Source organism: Cynocephalus volans, chromosome 8 (genome assembly GCF_027409185.1).
Source record: "Cynocephalus volans isolate mCynVol1 chromosome 8, mCynVol1.pri, whole genome shotgun sequence".
Taxonomy (NCBI): Eukaryota; Metazoa; Chordata; class Mammalia; order Dermoptera; family Cynocephalidae; genus Cynocephalus; species Cynocephalus volans.
Genome location: NC_084467.1, coordinates 78,564,070 through 78,576,985, shown reverse-complemented (window position 1 = coordinate 78,576,985; position 12,916 = coordinate 78,564,070). Strand labels below are relative to the sequence as shown.

At 42.1% G+C, this 12,916-nt stretch overlaps 1 protein-coding gene across 3 annotated transcripts in view; it reads right to left on the bottom strand.

The window, feature by feature from the left end:
• LRRC8B (leucine rich repeat containing 8 VRAC subunit B) overlaps positions 1-8,585 on the bottom strand; it is a 67,076-nt gene extending 58,491 nt beyond the window's left edge. For all 3 annotated transcript variants that reach the window (XM_063104236.1, XM_063104235.1, XM_063104237.1), the window contains exon 1: positions 8,211-8,585. The gene's annotated coding sequence lies outside the window, so the exon portion shown is untranslated. The remainder of the gene's footprint in view (positions 1-8,210) is intronic.
• Positions 8,586-12,916: the final 4,331 nt, after the last annotated feature.

Below are 12,916 nucleotides of genomic sequence, written 5' to 3'. Positions count from 1 at the left end.
ACTTTTCTAGAAAAGCTTGTTGATGTGTTTCTTAAATGGATGATGAAGGGTATCAAATGACTTTGGTTTTAATTTAGCTTCTAATGGGTACATTTTAAAAAGTTAGTTTTAAAAAATCAATATTTATAATATCATAAATGTCATCTTTTGCAACTATTTAAAATTATGACAAAAATTTTAGATTTTAACTTTAAAAATGCATGAGGAGAGCACACAGTTAAAACCCTTTTAGAGGGTAGTCAGAGAAAAACATTCAGGGACACTGTTCAAAACCATCGATAAGCCAAGAGCCTGTCTTACCTATCTAAAATGTTGACTCCTAATAGGAAGACAAAGCCAGTATTATTTCATTAAGGGGCAAAAGCTATCTCAAGTAACCTCTGCAAATTGCCAAATCTGGAACTCTGAACACAGTAAATGTTCAATAAACACTAGCTCTTTGCCAAAATATTTTGGCTATCTGTTAATAGTATATATGTTAATGTATCTTACACATTGCATATATGTACTAGCACATATATACATATACATATATTGTACCTTATTACTTCTAGCCTTCAAGGAAATATTCTTTAAAATTTTAGTCAAATACTAAAGTGTGTTATTGAAATGAAACCCTGGACTAGGTAATAATTATGGTGAATTTTATTTCCTAATTCTCTTCTGGATATATATTTATTGTGTGTCCACAGTATGCCAGGTAATGATGTCTGGCCCAGGAAGCCCAGGAGATGAACAAAATATATTTTTATCATGAAGGAGCACCCAGGAGGAGGCGGGGTATTCCCTGGCACAGGTATTATGATAGGTGTACGAGGCTAAGAGGCAGCATGGAGGAGGGAGTGAGGGTAGGGGTAGGCAGAGGGAAGTCATCAGGAATGGTCTTTCAAAAGAGGTATGCTTAAATTGAGTCCTGAAAGATGGGCATGCGTTTGTCAAGAGGAACCCAGATAAGAGAAGGAAAAAAAGCCATGCAGTGAAGCCATCGGCTACCTGGAACCCTCCTCTCTGTAGTGCAAATAGTTCAGGATGGCTGGCGTATGGGCATGTGACTGTGCACACTGTATGGTGCATGCACTTGGGGTGTAGTCACGGCAGAGCAGCAAAAGTTGAAGCTGAAGAGTTGAAAACGCCAAAGCAATACTTTATGACATGGTACACCAAGGTGTTTGGACTTGATCCTGTGGAGAAGGGAGCCATTAAAGGGTTATGAGGCAGTGGTGGAAAGAGACTTGACTTCTAGAAAGATTACTTTCCTGCAGTATGGACAATGAATTTGGGGGGTTGGGGTAGAATATAAGCAAGACTACAAAATACTAGTTAGAAGACAACTAGTGCTGCTCCTGGAAAAGACTCAGGGCAGTAAAGGAGCTGTAGAGAAAGGGTGCTGGTGGAGGGCACCTTAAGGATATGGCTTCTAGACAGACTGGTTACCCACTGTCTAAGCAGAAATATAGGAGGGAATGAAGCAAGGAGAAGCCCGGAATGAGTTCTAGGTTTCTCAGGGTTATATCATTGGGTAAATAGTATTGCCGTTTGCAAAAATATGAATCTAAAGGTGAATAGCAAGTTTGGGGAAAAGTATCTTCAGTCCACTAACTCCAGGTTCTCATTTGTTCTGTGAGGTAGGTGGCCCAGGTATTATTTTTCCCATTTTATGTTCAATGGGGTAAAATTATTTGCCCACTATCACATGCAGCAGTTTTGGGAAATTTACTATACGCCAGGCTTAAGAGCAGATAAACAAGGGAGACAAAGTCCTTACTTTCACAGAATTTATATTCTGGTGAGGGTGAGGGAAATAGAACAGAAACAATCAAGCAAACAAGAAACCAAGGTACGAAAGACTATGATAGCGCATAGGTAGGGTACTTTACCTAAGGTGGTCAAGGAAGGTATCTCTGAGGGCACATTTGAGCTGACCCTCCAATGAGAAGGAAGTAGTCACGCAAATTCATAAGGGACGAATATTCCAGGCAGAGAGACAACTGAGAAGCCCCTGAAGTAGGAAGGAGCTTAATGTGCCACTGAGGGAGAAATTCCAAATACCAGGGCAAATGCAGAGCAAAAGGAAGTCCAAGTTACATGGCATTCCTGGGAGGGTGAAGGTGAAAGTCTTCTGGCACCTTTGGTCAACAATGGCACAACATAAACTCTCTTGGGGTACCCTGTGAACCTGGTGATCATGCACAACACCGTGTCTCTGATAAACCGCTATGACTCACAAATGCTTCTGGAAGACAAGTCACTGCTCAGTCGAGAACTGCCTATTTTGGCACTGAAATGGGGCCAGGAACAAACTCATTTAGTTTTGCCTAGAGAGATGAACTTAAAAATCCTTAGATGCACAGAACTCATCTTAAATTTATCCACTCACAGCAAGAAACAACTTGCAGTCTGATGGCTGACGGCTCTGCCCCTGCGGCTCAGTCATGCCACACCACGATAAGTGGAAGCAGAGCCTCCTCTGCCATCCTCCGAGTCTGTTACAGGGATGAGAGAGGCAATGTTTTCCCACAGGCTTCCCCATTAGCTCAGCTGGACAGGGCAGGGAGAATTGGTACGCCCCCCCCCCCCCCCCCGCCAAGCTGGGGTCCTGTCTGTGTTAAAAAAAAAAAAAAAAAAAAAGGCCACGGAGGGACTGGGTGATGGGTTGCCCACTGGCCCTGAGATAGGCTGTCCCAGGCACAGCCAGCTCTCTGGAACACACTGCCCACGCCTCCCATCCTGTGGTCATTTTCCATTGCTGCTTTACGGGTTACTGATTCTTTTGCAAGGTCTTTCAGCAGTCTTTCCCCATTCTGCCGTATGGCTTCAAATTCTACTTGCTAAGGTGATGCAGATCAATGCTCTGATCTTCTCTAAAAAGATCCTACTTACAGCCCCTTTTCTCAGATGCATATGCTAGGTGTATCAAAAAAAGTATCTGTATTTAAAGTTTGCCAGTATAACAAAAATAAATTGTAGAATTAAATTATTACTGAATTATGTAGCCCTTTTGAGAGTATCACACTGAGAAGTAATATATTATATACGCTTAAAGATGGCTCCAAGGGCCGGCCCGTGGCTCACTCGGTAGAGTGCAGTGCTGATAACACCAAGGCCCCGGGTTCGGTTCCCATATACGGATGGCCGGTTCGCTCACTGGCTGAGTGTGGTGCTGACAACACCAAGTCAAGGGTTAAGATCCCCTTACCGGTCATCTTTTAAAAAAATAAATAAATAAATAAAGATGGCTCCAAACATCATTATGAAATGTCTCTTTTGGAATGGTGCTGGAAACCTGTGGAACATTCTGGTTCCTGCCTAGGGGCACGCTCATCTCAGTCTGAGCTTATTTCAACCCACATTCTTCCTTCTTTCATTGCTTCAGCTCACCAGCCAACTTTTTGTTACTAAAGTCACCACTCAGCCTCCAACCACAAGACACTTGCACATGCTTTCACAGCACCTGTCCATCTCTTTCCTAGTAACTTTTGCAATGGCAATTTTTCTCTTGTTTGCAGTGATTGATTCACCTATCTCCCCAAATAACCTGCAACCTCCGAGGGCAGGGATCATGTGCATTTTTGCTTAACGTTGCATCGCCAGAACCTAGCATAGTGTCTGGCACACAACAGCTACATAATAAATAGCTACTAAAAACTACTATGAAATATATTCAGGAGTGGTAATGTTTAGCTTCTGAGAGTGGACCAGCAAAAAATCATTCAAATCAAGGTTGAGGAAGGTTAAAGATTTGCTACTCTGTTTATACTTAAAAGATACAGAAAAAAATTTTGCTGCTATTTGGGTTATAAACTGATTTTGGAAACAATTCTAAAACATTTGACTAACAAGTTAAAAACATTCATTTGGATGTGAATGGAAGTAACCAATTTTAAAACATCTTTTTATCTTTTTTTTTTTAAAAAATAGATAAGAGCTGATTTTTGATAAAGTTCACCCAAGTTAGGCCAAATTAAAAAAGAAATGCTGCCACTTATTATATCAGACACAGTATTAAGCACTTCATACATAGGGTACTTCAAAAAGTTCATGGGGAAAAAAAAGGTTGACGGAAGAATTCATATCTTTTAATTCTATCTTTCCACAAGCTTTTTGAAGTACACTCATATATTTCTTCATTTAATCCCCATATCCGATTATTACCCCCTGCTTTACAGTTAAGAACATTGAGAGTTAGAGAGGCTATGGCTGTGTTCTGAGTAAGTGGTAAAGCCAGGATTTGTATTCAGGTCTATTGGATTTCATGAGCCATGTGTTTAATCTAAGCTATGTTTTTAAACACTGTCACTGAGTCATAATGTGTTGCTCCCTACCACTCGAACGCCCCCTTCTCCCTCCCATGACAAGGTACAACACAGCAGTCTGGTACCACCAGTCAGGGCAAATGCCCAAAGAATTTAAAATAAGATTTGAAGGCCAGTGACATAGCAGCAGGGAAACTAGACAATTCATGGAAAAGAAACAAGGAGGATTATGAACTAGCATTTACTGAAAGCTTGTTTTATGCCAGATACTATATTAGGTGAGTTAATATATAATATTTCTTTTAATCCTAAGAATCCTGTGAGATAGGTAATATTAGCCAAGAAAAAAGAAGTTTAGAATAAGTGTGGTGTTTGAATACCCCAATGTTTATTCCCCTATTTTTTCCTAAAGTGAAACCCCAACTTTTTAGCTGGCAGTAAGACTGTCTGGAAAAAGGACATTTCCCAGTCTTTAGTCCAGCTAGGTGAGGTCATGTCACCAAGTTCCGGGCAATAAGATGTAACAAGTATGTGGCAGCTTCCAGGAAATTTCCTTAAGAGAAAATAGGCTCTTGCCTTTCCCCTCCTCCCTTTCTCTTCCTTCTTTCTTCCTTTCTGCTACTTGGAACTTGGATTTCATGGCGGAAGCTCTATCCTGGATCATGAGTTTGAGGGCCTCATCTTAAGTATGGTAGGTACAAAAGGTGAAAACAGCCTAGTTCAGAGAAGTCTGTGGAACCATTATAACAGCCCTAGATTGTCTCCTTATAAACTTTTTTTTTTTAATGTGAAAGAGAAACAAACATCACTTTGATTAAACCATTGTTCTTTGCAGTCTCTGAAACTGGCAGCTAATCTTAACTAATCCAGCAACCCATCCAAAATGATAGCACAGAGTTCAAACCCAGGCCCATCAGTCTGCAAAGTTCACACTCTTAGGTAAAAGCCTAAAAAACTCTTGCTTGTAGTTTGCAATAGATTTGGGGGGGGGGGGGGGCGGGTGGAAGTGATTCAAAATGCTGAAAAAGAATTTGACAATATGAAAGGTTCAAACATGTCTCAAATCTGCATATGTAAGAAAGAATCAAAAGGAAGTGCTAGTTGATAGTAAAACATCTAGTCTCCATCAAAGATGGGCAAAGGAAGATCTCAGTCACCTGCATGGAACTGGAAACAGAAGAGAAGTAGACACTGTGCAGGTGGCAGTTCTGTGAAAGATGTTGTTAGTTGAACAGTAGGCATTGCAGAATGGAGCGTTAGAAATGACCACGGAATGAGACAGACAAGAAGAAAGAATTTAAAGGGACTGTGGAATCAAAGAAGCAGCAGATGAAGTTCAAATACATGCACCCTGGAAAGGAACAAACAGAACCATGTGATCCATATCAAAAACAGCATAAACGTTAAAAGGGAAAAAGGAAAGGTCAAGGTTGAAGCCTGACAACTCATTTTTATTCATTTCCTTTACTCAGGTTCACACAGCACTGAAGGAGTAAATTTAAACTGTTGCAATTGAGTAAAGTCCTAAATGAAAGGAAGTCATAGAACAGGGAGTTTATTATTGCCATTTTGTTCCAATTTCTAAATGAACAGCAATGATAAGAACCTGGGAGAGAGATTCAGTGATTGAAGTTAGGCCCAATTGGACTCAAAATCAATCTTAATGATCAGAAAAAGTAAAATAGGTTTTTATGTCTGCCAAAGGCATTATTTTAAACACCAGAGAAAATAAGTCATAATAAAGGCATGTAGGAAGTTTAGAAAATACAGATGGGAAATAACATGAAAGTAGGCAACAGCAATAAAAGGCAACAATATTAAAACAGACATGACACAAATTGGAAGGCATTTTACAATTGGTTAAATAAATTGTATGCTATAATTGGGTCTCCCAAATTCCTTATGGGTTGCCACAAGTCTAAATTTTTTGCTGCTGCATCCAGTACTCTGGGAGTCAGGACAGTAGTGAGGGACATGCTATATAGAAGGCAATGCAAACCATTCTACAAAGTGTGGAGTAACATGACAAAATCAGAATGGATTAGTTTCTGATATCACTGCATAGGAGAAGGATGCTAGAAAGAAAAAATAAAAATAAAATTTGGAAATTCAACTTGAGAGACACTAAATGAAAATCAGGGATTGGATTAAACATGCTATTCTTATTTGTATAGTAAAAAATCAAAAAGGAACAAAAAGTACTGAGATATCATTAAAAAGAATTTGAAAAATTTTTAAAAATCCCACCTTGTTTACAAGTAAAATCTTGGCTAAAGAATCTTCTAAATTTTAAAATACTCCCCCCTGTCAACTTCAGAAAACAAAACAAAAAATGACAAATTTCAGGTCTCTGCAGGAAAATACCCACGTAGATCAGTCTAAAAAAAAAAAATAATAATAAAATAAAATAAAATAAATTGGAGGACGTGCCATCCTTTTCAAATGAAAAGGGCCCTATTCAATAAAACTTGAGAAGGATACTGGGAGATGGTCATAATTGTAGGGAAGAGGCTTTAAAAAGCAAATCTAAACTAGTCCAATAAAATCGCTCAAAATGTGAAAATATTCATGTTAGGCTGTACCTGCTGGAACACCTTTCCAATTGAAGAAAAACAGAACAAGTTTCAAAGAACAGTAAACTTAATTGTAACACGTAGATTTAAAAATTTTTTTTGGATACCAGGTAGAAGAAAAGTGCCATGACTCCATTGTGCACTCAATGACAATTTAGTCCCCAGTCTCTACCTGAACTAAAAGTCCTCTTTTTAGATGACAGAAATATCAGACGTGTTAGCGTTTATATTCTTAAATCACAGTCCCAATTACCTGGGGGATTAGCTGTCATTTTATATTCTCTTGGAGAGTGGAAGTGCTGACTAGGAAAACCAGGGGCAAAAGAAAGTCACCTCAAAGAACATTTTGGGTTTTCAGGAGGTGTAACTTGTAGAGGGCACTGGAATCGTTAAATAATTATACTGCAGTTTTTCTTTTCCATGCTTCAGCCCTACACTTATTTAGGAGACAAAACAGTCCGATAAAGACACATGCCGTTTAATTTCTTAATATATGCTCAACAAATTGCCTATTTTAAGTTGGGTACAAATTTACAATTTAAAATTTTCATACTGATATTTTTCTACAGAGCAGTTAAGTTTTTAGGCAAGATGAATATATTCAAGGAAGTTCACACATTGGTTTTTGCTTTTAAATTTAGGTTCGTCCTTTGCGGGGGAGGGAAGTGTTGGGAGGGAGTCTTTCTGACCACAAAGAAAAGTCTTTCACAAATGTCATTTGACTAAAGGCAACCTATGGACTTTGGGAAGTCAGTCGAGGACACAGATTAATGAGCCCACACTGAGCTTCCTCCCTTCTGACCTCTCAGCACCTGCTCAACTGCAGCCCGGGAGAAGGAAGCTCTTGAGCCTCCCTCTTTAAATGGACATCGGTTGCCCACTTCTCCCTCAAACAAATGAACGCCTAACACCACTTCCAAATTGGAAGCGAACGAATGTCCAAGAGCATAAAATGTTTGCCAACAATCGGCTCCAGGGCAGGGGGCAAACCAGAGCGACCAAATGGGGACGCCCTCGGGGGAGTTCCGCTCACCTGGGGCGACTCTAGCCCGGGGAAACAACCCCTTTTCCCTCCCCTCCGCAAGGATTCATACTCAGGTGCGGCGACGAGGTTGCTGGGGTAAGACCTGGTCCACCCACTCCTCGTACCCCAGATGACCCCAGCACCCAGGGCAGGTTCCCTCAGGCAAGGGAGCAGCGAGGCCGCCCCTCTCTCTTCGGCCGCGCCACCTGCCCGCAGCCCGGCTCGCAGGTGAAACGTGGACAGGTAACAGCACCTGCCCGGCCAACCCCACCTGCTGCGTCCCCTGACTCCGCGCTCCTCCTCCACTACCTCGGTGCTCGGCTCCACCCCCGCCAGCCCCGGTGTCACGCTCCGACCTACCTGCGCGACTCCGGCCCCAGGCGCCGGCGCTCCCAGCCGTGTGCGCCCTGCGCCGCTCCGGGCGCACCCGCGGCGGCCCCGCGCCCGCACTTTCCCGGGCTGCGGACTCAGCGGGAAGCCCCGGCGCTGCCCGGCTCGCCGCCTCCGACCGGCTCCATTGTGACGCGGCGCGTTCCGCCGGCCAATGGGCGCGCGGCGGCGCGAACCGCTGACTAAGTTCGCGGGTGGAGGAGGAGGGGACGGGGCCGACGCAGGGGGAGGAGGCGGTGGCCGCGGCGGCGGCGGCGGCAGGGGCGGAGGAGGAGTAGGAAGAGGAGGAAGAGACCGCAGCCCCTTCGGTAGCTGCTCGTGCTGTGAGATTTTTAGCTGCTGGGACCCGAGTGTTGGCCCAGCTTTGCGACTGCGGGGGCCGGTGACTCACCCCTCGCTACTGGAAACAAAGCGCAGCTGCCATCTCCCCGAGCGCGCCATGTGGCCGCCCCGGCCCCCGCGTGCACAGCCACACATCTCTCCGGGGAGCTGCCAGAGCGGGTGATCTTTTCCAGAGACAGGAGAAAGAGGGCTCAGGGCTGTCCCCAAGCGCGCCACGCAAGTGACTTTGGCAGTACACCGTGTATGTGTGGGGCCTCCGCCTTCTCCCGCGTGCACCCCTGAGTAACTTGTCATTTACATAACGCGTGTTGGGCCTGAGGGAGGGCTGGGGTGCAGCACGCAGGAACCTGCCTCTTACGCACAGAAGTCCCTTCACCTTTCTTTACCCTGCCGGCTTGGAAAGGTCGCAGGGCTGAGCCGTTGTGAGGGAAGGTTTACAGTTGTACCAAACTAAGAGGCTTAAGTTAGATTGTGGGCCTCCAGTACCATCAGCCTCTCTCCAGTGTCCTTATCCTCGGAATGGAGAGGGGGACAAAACGGTAGAGGGGCCATACCTATGCTCATAACTAGCGTTTCACTGCTAGTTCTCTGCAGTTCCATCCACCCTATCTACTGCCCAGCCGCTTCCCTCTGCAGCTAAGTGGCCCTGCATTTGAACAACGTGCCCTACAAACAAACAAAAAATTAATAGAAACCCAGGAATTAGAGGGACTTAACATTTTTATCCTCCTCGTCCACCCCTCGTTCTCACGCCCATCCCTGTTTTAACTGTCTGCCCTATTATCTCTAGCACAATGATTCAATTAGGCAAAAGTTGTATCTTTTAGTTGCTATGGTGAGTACATCCCCATAAGGAAACAAACTAACAAACACAACTTTTACAGGGACCTCCCAAAGGAATAAAATGAAGAGTATAAAAGACTTAGCATTGGGGGCATCTGATCAATTTTTGTGTATGGGAGTGTAGAAAACGCACTGCTGAGTTACAGGAGACCGAGTTGTGTCCCACAGAGACAGTTCAGATTAGGATACAATTCGAATCACCCTGAAAGGGAGTAGGAGAGCTGACTTTGTTTCACTGCTTTGTTATTTCCTTGTCCACTCCATTCTGGATTGGCAGCTGTCTTTTTCCTGAATCTTGGAAGAAAAGCTGAAAGAACATTCCTTCATTTGGTGATGTAACAAATTTGTATTGAGTTTATGTGTGTGAGACACTGTGTATGCAAAGATCTACCAGGCTAATTTAGATTTGGGTTTCGTCCTCAAACAGTTTACCACCTGGAGAGAGAGAAAAAAATACATACAATAATGAAATAAGGGGAAAAGTGAGTGCTATAAGAGATACAGATTGTATACTCATGACATTAAAACTTGGAAATATTCAATTTTGCATCCGTATCTTTGAATCTATCTGTATATATCTTTCCTTTGGAAAGGAATATTCTCTTGCCTTCCAAATCCATAAAAAGATAATCCCTTTTATCACACCTGTGTGGGTAGTTACTTAACCTCCTTGGAGTCAGTGTCTTTATGTATAAAATGAGAGATTATAAACTGGATGATATCTTAAAATTCTAATTTCAATGATGATATGAATAAAAAAGTGACTTCAATGCTTGGTAACCCAAGTAACCATTAGTAGGAAGTTAAAGTGATCAAGTTCTTTCAAGCTGTATTAGCTCTGGGTAAACCTCAGATATGTAGCTTATGAATGTGCTTATCATTATTATATTCTAATTCCCATTAACAAGATCACCTTCCATGGTGACATTTATTACTGACACTGGAGATAGAGGAATTGTGAATTTATGACATTGTATCCAAGAATCCCTCTGATATGTAAGCATCAAATAGATGTTTCTCTTGTTTCTTCTTCCTTCTTTTCTCTTCACTTGCATTACAGTGAAGAGAAAGATGAAAATCCTCAAATACTATTCTTGGAGAATTTTTTTTAATACAATGCCTATGATATGGTCCCATAAGGAGAGAGTATTTAGTGACTAGACGTTTTGGGCATCCCAGGGTGGGCCTTGTAATGAGAAATGTAAATACTGTTTGACTTTTTATGCCTGTGCCTAGTGTTTCCACTACATTGCGATCTCTTTGAAAACAGTACCCAGGGAGTCTTGGAATATGTTCACTTCTTACAGGAGTATCTGAGATTCTCACAGGGACTCTGTTATCAATTTATTTTGGTAAAAAAAAAAAAAAAAATTCTAACGGCTCGGCCACTATTTCTACATGCAAATTTGCTCAAGTCTAAAGTAGTGATTAAAAATTCCATCATGGATATTAAGCACTTATGTGCCCATCACTGTGCTAGACACCAGGGATGATACCAAAGAAGGGTGAAATTTGATCCCTGACCTTAGCAGCCCGCAACTTAGATGAACACAGAAAACAATCAAGTGCTTCTTATGCTCAGATGAAGAAAAGATAGAACAGTGCAGGTGGGAGTAGTTAGAAAAAGCCTTAGCAAGAAAGAGAAATTAAGTTTTGAAAGAGGAGCAGGATTTAGAAGGACTATACCTATACTTTTGTCTTATCTACCCCAAACATCTTAAAATGACCAATCCACCCTCAGGCTCTTTCTGGCAAGCAGAGAATCTAGAGAAGAAGCTAAAGTATAAATAATCCACTTTCTACACCTTCAGAATAGCTGGTTGTATGGTCTTTACATTCATGTGATAAAGGGGACAAGTACGAACAGCAGTTGTGGCCAATTCCTCCATCCAATGAAACAAGCAAAGTCACAAATAACAGAAATGAAACAATCACTACAATTTGGTCTTCTGGCAGTTGAATTCCATGACACACATGAAGTAATTGCCTAACTTTTGTGTTTGGTAGTTCCCTTCTAAGCTGATTCCCTGAAAAAGTCTCTGAGTGACATTAAGCTCTGCTGTATGTGGCTGCGTTTATGAGAGTTTAGTTTTCTCTGAGTCTCGAGAAAATTTTTATGATTAATGAAAGACAGAATATTATCCAATATTAAACAGGATTTTTTTTTTCCAATTGAGTATTCTAAAAATTATGACAAAGAGAAATCCTCTATTTCTTTAAATTAAACATTGAATGCCTACAATGTACACAAGAAAGCACTGGGGATCTGACAGAGGTGAGGGAGATTATCAAGATAATTATAATAATTCCTTTTCTTAAAGATACTGTACTGTGGTTGGGAACGTATATCCAGAGAGCATGTAACCTAAAGTGGAGGTAAGGTTGGTGGGCACTATAGGATTGAAGGAGAATCATACTGAACACGGGTCCGAGGAAGTTTAGCTAGCTTCAGGGTTCTAAATTGGAATATTACTCTAATGGTGCATATGACTTTCAAGTCTTGCCTCAGCGTCATCGCTCAAATTTATTAATTCTGATGAAGTGTCAGATCAAAAGGAGAGAGCAAAAGTCTGTGAGTGAAAGCCACTCGTAATTTTGCATCCTCAGGAAGCTTGCCAGAATCCCCCTGGTTCAGCTGTGTGTGATTGAGCACATTGTCAGTGATGAAGGACTCTTATTTGTTTCTTTTTGGCCAAATAGTTTACCATGCTTTCTTGACCTTTTCAATTTCCTGCTTGCAGAGATTTAAATTGAGCTTTCCTTGGATCTGGGGCAAATTCTGAGAATGACCCCTGAGAACGAGCTCAGTGGAGAGAATTCTGAGATGGGATGAATTGGATACTGCACATGTATTTGGAATAAGGTCACTTGACCTAGAAATCCAAACTGCAGTTGTGCAAGTCTGGCTGTACACTTCTGTGTGAGCTGATCCCCTACCATGGTCTTAGTCTGAAATAGTCACAACTGGTTACACTGTGTTCTCACCACCCTCTGTGCTGCCTGCCCCCTGTGCCTTAACTATACACTGCCACTCCTTAACAGACAAGTGCTGTGAAATTGACCTTTGAGCCCTGTCTCCTAAGGAAAAACACCAATTCCTACAGCAGGATGCTTGACATCCTCAGTTGATCTGTCTTCTGGGAAGATGTCCAAAAATTTCTTTGAAAATTTCCCATGCATCCCATTTAAAGAAAGAATACAGGCTGTCATCTGGGTCACATATTGGAATTTACCATACAGCAGCCAGGCAGTTATTGACTCTTGTCCTTTTCCTATCCATAAAAAGGAAGTGACTTCTAAGAAAATATTTGCAATGAAGCCAGGCTGAAAGCCCCAAATTAAAGCGGAACTTGTGTTTCTCTGTTTCTGCAAAGTGGTCTTAAAAAAGCCCTGATGAACTCTGCCAGTGACTGAGACAATGTTTGCTGGGATCCCAGAGAGGATTCAATCTGTGCTCCCCGATCCATTTTGAAATCTGGGCAAGAGGTTTT